The sequence below is a fragment of the Echinops telfairi genome, unplaced genomic scaffold, assembly GCF_000313985.2.
Source record: "Echinops telfairi isolate 266 unplaced genomic scaffold, ASM31398v2 ScPeMD7_24;HRSCAF=84, whole genome shotgun sequence".
Lineage (NCBI taxonomy): Eukaryota > Metazoa > Chordata > Mammalia > Afrosoricida > Tenrecidae > Echinops > Echinops telfairi.
Window position 1 is genome coordinate 54,678 of NW_022103921.1, and position 6,351 is coordinate 61,028.

General features: G+C 48.3%; 1 pseudogene; it reads right to left on the minus strand.

The window, feature by feature from the left end:
* Positions 1 to 1,375: 1,375 nt before the first annotated feature.
* Positions 1,376 to 2,387, minus strand: LOC101653610 (annotated as a pseudogene).
* Positions 2,388 to 6,351: the final 3,964 nt, after the last annotated feature.

Genomic DNA, 6,351 nt, shown 5'->3' on the forward strand with positions numbered 1-6,351 from the left:
GGGAGGAGAGGGGGGGGCGGGGAGCCATACCCTGCATGGGGACTTTTTGTCTGCTCTCCCTGCTGTGGGAGACTTCATGCTGCTGCCCGAGGGGGTCCCTGAAAGCCAGCCCATGAAGTAAGCTGCTGTGTGGCCTCCCTGGAACTCAGAGGGCTGGTCTCCCCAGGCACACCCCTCCCGAGCTCCCAGGTAGGTCCCTAAACATGCCAGAACTGAGGCTGGAGAGGGACCCCAGTGTGGAGGGAGATAACGGAATCCGTGGGTTTGTTCTGTAGGTACTCGGGTTGGGGGTGGGGGTGTGGACAGAGCCCCCGTATTCACCTGAGGTACCTCCCTGCATGCTCAGCCCACCTGCCCCTGCCTGGGGGGGACAGGAGTGTGGTCAGGGGCCATTGGAAGGTGCTGTAGGCATTCATGGGGACAAGAGGCTGAGTGGCAGTGGGGTCCAAGTGGCAGCCCAGGGCAGGAACCTTGGGCGGTAGAGCTAGGCCCCCACCTGCTTAAGCTCTCTCCAGCCACAGGGCCTCCATCCCCAGATGTAAACTAGAGAGAGAAAGAGACAGAAGTCCTGGGTTCAGTATATAAAAGGCCCAGGGCTGAGCCCAAGGGCCAATGGCTGCCATAGCCCGCCTGCAGCAGGGACCCCCTCGAAGACCCCAATAAAAGAGCAGCACCCATGGCAGGCACAAGCAGCGCCTGATGGGCTGGGCTGAGGGGGACCGGCAATCCTGGAGTCCGATGACTAGGGAGCAGTGAGCATCTAGGAGGGCCTGCTGTGGAAACAGGGGCTTCACTTGCGTGCAAAACACATTCGGTCAAGAAAACATCAGCGTGTGGATTTTGTCTTTTATATGAAAGACAACCACAGAAAACAACCAGGAATTATTCTTTAAAATAGAAAACAACAATATGATAACATTTCTCTCTCTCTCTCTCTCAGGATCAAGGAATGAAATACTGGTTTATACAATCCACTGTTGGGTGTTGCCTGGAAATAACACTTTTTGTTAAAAAGATGAAGGAAGGGAGGAAAATCAGAAGGGCTCGAACACTGCTCCAAGGAGCTTGGATTTACCTGCTGGGTGAAGAGTAAACTCGGTTCCATGGGTGTCTTTTAAAAACGGCCAGGTGGGCCCAGCCAGGCTGTAAGCAGAAGGAGCCTCCGTGGGAAGGCCCAGGCCTGCCGAGACCCCCATAGTCCTGTGTGTCCCAGCGAGTCCTGCGGGGGAGGCCTGGCCCGCGGGCTCTGCCCACCAGGCACTAGATGGCGAGGAGCACTCGCCCACGGCCAGCCTGCGCTGCCAGGCACAGGAGACATCCGTGGGGGCCCCCGGCCACAGGGAGCAGGCTGGGCTTCCCTCCCGGCCCGGGCGCCTCACGTGGACTCCAGCCTGTTGAGCAGGAAGAGGTGATGGCTGGTGGGCGTGGAGAAGTAGAGCTGCCCGCGGGGCGTGTGGTTGTCACACGGGTTGCTCAGCCCTAGCGTCCACTCGAAGTCCAGCAGTTGCCTCATGAAGTTGAAGTTGGGCGAGATGTTGGACTTCTTCCTCTTGACAAAATCGTATGCGTCGTTCAGCGAGAGGTTCATCTTCTGCATCAGGTAGGCCATGGTCACTGTCACCAAGCGGCTGATGCCGGTCAGGCAGTGCACCAGGACCCCGAACTTCTTGGAGCGGGCCTCGTCAATGAAGCTGACGGCCTCGGGGAAGAACTGGGAGAGGTCTGGCTCCCGTGGTCGGAGATGGGGATCTGCTCAAAGGCGTTGGGCAGGTTGGGCGTGACGTTGAGGATGTACTTGATGCCGTACTTCCCAGCACGTCCAGGTTGGTGGCGTCCTTGGCACAGCCGAGGCAGAGGTAGGGCAGGATCTGGACGGGGAAGGCCGGCTGGCTGGGCGGCACAGGGCTTCCCTTCGATTCGGTGACACTGCTGTGCAGCTCTCGGTCGGGTGGCTCAGACTCGCACTCGATGCAGTCGGAGCTGATGAGCAGGCTGCCTACAACCAGCACCGAGGTGGGCGGGGAGCCGCTGGTGGAGGACGGGCGCTGGACCTGGGCAGACACTCGCGGTGGCCTCCTCGTAGAGCTGCAAGGTGGCCACTTTGCAGCGCGGGGTGAAGCGCTCCTTGTCGGCATGGTTGGTGATGGTGGAGCGGATGGGCAGGTTGCCCTTGCGCAGGCGGCGCAGCATCAGGTCCGGGATGGCCAAATTGATGCCCTCTCCATGTGCAACAACTCGAAAAACTCCTCCTGCAGCCACTCGGTGCTCTTGCAAGGCATGGCTCCTGCACAGGCCGCAGGCTCAGAGCCTGCCCAGGTGCACACCGTTGCAGTCCCCGAGGCCGACAAGTGCGCCCGTGATGGGGGGCCGTGGACCTGGTTTTTCATGGGGAGCGTGGGCTGGGCAGCCCTGTCCTTGGACGGCACCGGGGGGCCGCGCGCAGGCCTCAGCAGCAGTCGCGGGGTGCCCGCCTCCCACCGAGCTGTGCACTCGCCCGCCCACCCCACCCCCTCCAAACGCTTCCGTTTTAAGGCATTCAAAATACAACTGTGGAGGAGCCGCACATTCAAAATAGAGTCAACATGGCAAAGCTTCATTTGCTGCTGGGGCATAAGTCCATATGAAGGGAAACATTAATCATTAGAGTGTGGAAGCAGGAAGTATAACTCTAAGAAATTTGGAAGTTGTCAAAAATGAAATAGAACGTATTGGTATTCTAGGCATTAGTGAGCTGAAATGGACTGGGATAGTCATTTGATTTGGACAAGTGTTATTGATGGGTGTCATCCAGTCAGCCATGATTTACAGAAACCCTATGTACGACGAAAAAAAACACCACCAGGCCCTGCAGCACCAGGTTCACAATTGTCATGTTTTAGCCCACTGCTGCAGCCACGGTGCCAACCCATCTTTAGGGTCGTCTTTCTTCTTCACTGTCCCTCTACTTTACCAAGCGTGATGTCCTGTTCTAGGGACTACTTTCTCCCAGTAACGGGTTCAAAGTAGGTAAATGATGTCTCACATCCTTGCTTTTAAGGAGCAGTCTGGCTATGCTTCTTACAAGACAGATTTGAACATTATTTTGCCAGTTCGTGATATTTTCAATATTCTTCACCAGTACTATAGTTCAAATGCATCAAATATTATTTGGGATTTCCTATTCATATAAGAGATGATTAACAATCACATGTACTTTACTATTATGACTTACAATAGTGTAGTTTACTATTTCAGGAATGAGAAAAGGAATGAAACTGCACACATGGTTAAAAAGATCAAGGTCATTCGTTAAGTACAGTGCTGTGTGTCAGGCTATCCTTCAGACTTAGTAAAGGAGACCAGCTAATACCACCACTATTCAAATTCATTCACTGACTAACTATAGTGACAGAATATTGTTAAATTCTACAACGTTCTTCAGTCTGAAGGCATTGATAATTACTGATGACTGGTAGGCAACAATTAAATGCAAAAGGATTGGAAATTGGAAAACATAGACTTGGTGATAGAAAGTAAGATGGACATTGCATGACAGAACTTATAAAACCAAAGACTACTTCAAAGAAAATACCTTTTTAAATGGAAACTTTAGATGTGAAATCTACACCAATCAAATTGCCTAGATCTCTGGTTTTCTCTGTGAAAAGACAATGGAGAACCACATTCATTTAGTGAAAACAAGGTCAATGGCCAACTGTGAAATAGACCAAAATTGCTTAATGAAAATTAGGCTGAAGATACAGATAATTAAAACAAGTCCAAAAAAGCAAAACTATGACCTTTGAGTACACCCCCCACACACTTTTACAGATCATCTCAAAAATAGCTCTGATGCACTAAACTTGACCAAACAAAGGATGACATCAAAAACATCATACATGAAGTAATAAAAAAATTAAGTTTAAAACACAATGGCGGGGCGGGGAGTAGGTGCTAGAAAACCCTGAAACATACTCTTGAAAGTAGAATAGCTAAAGCAAACAGAACTGATGAAGTATACAAGGTGAACAGAAAATTTTCAAAAAGCCATTTGAGAAGACTAAAGTGAAATGAGCAAAGACCTGTAGTTAGAAAACCAAAAGGGAAGAATAAAATTCAAGGCTTAAGTTGCAATACTGAAGGATTCTATAAGCAACTATTAAGTGATGCAAGCAGCATTAAAATAAGATGGAAAGAAATATTAAACTAAAGAGAATTGGCCAGTATTCAATCATTTTAAGTGGTAGCATATGATATATAGTCAATTAATAAGGCCGTTCTAAGCATGATTCGAGAGGAGCCCTGGTGGCACAGTCGTGATGCGTTGGGCTGCTAACCTCAAGGTCAGCAGTTTCGAACCATTAATTGCTCCTTGGGAGAAAGACAGGTCTTTCTACTCTTGGAAACTCACAGGGGCAGTTTGACCCTGTCCTACAGGGTCTCTATGAGTTGATATCAAGTGAATGGCAGTGAGGTTTTGACCTAAAATTCCTTAAGTGATGCCTTATCATTGTGGACTCTATGCTGATGGCTGTGATCCCATTTTGGAGGGAGTTCTTTGTTACAGGATTAAACTGAGGACAAGCCCTAACCTTAGTAGAGGGTATGCACCAAGCCACATCCTGTTTTCTTGGGTATATCTTTAAGACTACTTTAGTGAAGGGTGTGACTTAAGCCACCATCATTCATTTACAGTGGTTTATGGTTGGCAAAAAGTAAACCACACATCCATCAAAGCCATTCCTCAGTATATAGATGTTTGTAAGTGGCAAAGGCTGCCAAGGCCAGATGTACAGGAGGGTGGCACAGAGGAGCAACATCAAAACTAGGGGGTACCTTCTTCTCATCTGGCCCAAGACCATGGAACTATACCACAGTGAGAGGTGGGCTGGTTTCCTGGCCCATGGAGACAAAGGCCAAGGGACCACATGGCTAAAAGACAGGACCAGAGAGAGATAACGTGGCTGCTGGTTGAGGGGACAAATGGTTTTATCCTCAATGTTTGCTGATCCGGACTTGTGGTGATCTATTAACTTCCCTAATAAAACCCCATAACCCTAAGAACTGTTGAGTTCTGTGTGGCCCTTGGAACAAACTATTGAACTTAGCATAGAAGTAGACTGCTGAGGGAGGAAAGGCTGATATTACAATAAATAAGGACGGCACACAGAGACCGTATAACCACTGCCTAGTGGCAAAAGGGAAGCCAGGAAAGGTTGGAGATGTGTAACTTCACTGCTGTTTACAGCAGTATATAATCAAGGTCATAGTGCAATGGACATACTTAAAGTGCATTTCTGTCGGAAGAAGCCTTATCTCATCCAAAGACATGACTGTGGCTGCTCAGGATTCAATGCTTGAGGACAAAACCAAAAGCTTGGCAGTTCAAATCTACAAGGACCCTCCAGAAGACATTAACTTTGAAATCCCTAAGATAACAAATTCTCCTGAATATATGTGGCTACAATGAGTCAGAATAGATCCAAAGGCAAATGAAAACAACTGAATTCTGGCCTTTGGACTGGCTCCTGGAAGATCACTTGTAAAAGCTAGAGAGAGGCCTGCCTTTGTGGCCCATGGCAGCCCCTCATCCACACGGACAGTTTATACTAGTTTACAAACAGTGGAAGCTGCTCATGACAGAAAGACAAACCATACAATCAGAGCTGGAACTTGTGTGACTATTAGACCAATATGCCAGGTAAATGAGAGCCCACCGCAGAGGAAACACATAGCCTCTCAGAGGGAGTCAGATGATGAAACCATAAAATTAGGTGGGGGTTTCCATGGTTCTAAAGATGCACTTACACATTTGACACCAAAAATGAAGAAATGCATTTCATACGCACAGGTCCCAGAAGAGAGCATTCTCACAGGCTAACGAGTTCACACACTGGCAGGAAGGGGCAAGTCAGCAAGGGAAAGCAGAGCTGGGGCTCAACCTTTAACCTGGAGAGAGAAGTATACTTTATTCCATGTGCTTAGTGACTACTGACCAATTTAACACTAGGTTTATGGAACATGTCATTCTGATGCATTTCAATTTCCTCGGCGAAAATTACAGAAACCACTTACATTTGCCTCCTACCAGTTACGCCGACTTTGATCCATTTAATGAGACAAATGTATACCCAAATTCATTACTTCTAAGCTTTCTACTCTCGAAATTCTGTTTAGTATACCTATCTCTACGGATACATGTCAATTTGATGCGACTGTAAATTGACAATCGCAGTAAATTCGTTTCATTCACAAAAGTATTACTTTAGTAATAAATATAAACAAAGTCACAAAGTTCTTAGGAAGTAAACATCAAATGTAAAGACAAACAACACAGTGGAGACTATCAAACTGACCAAGCAACCCTTATCA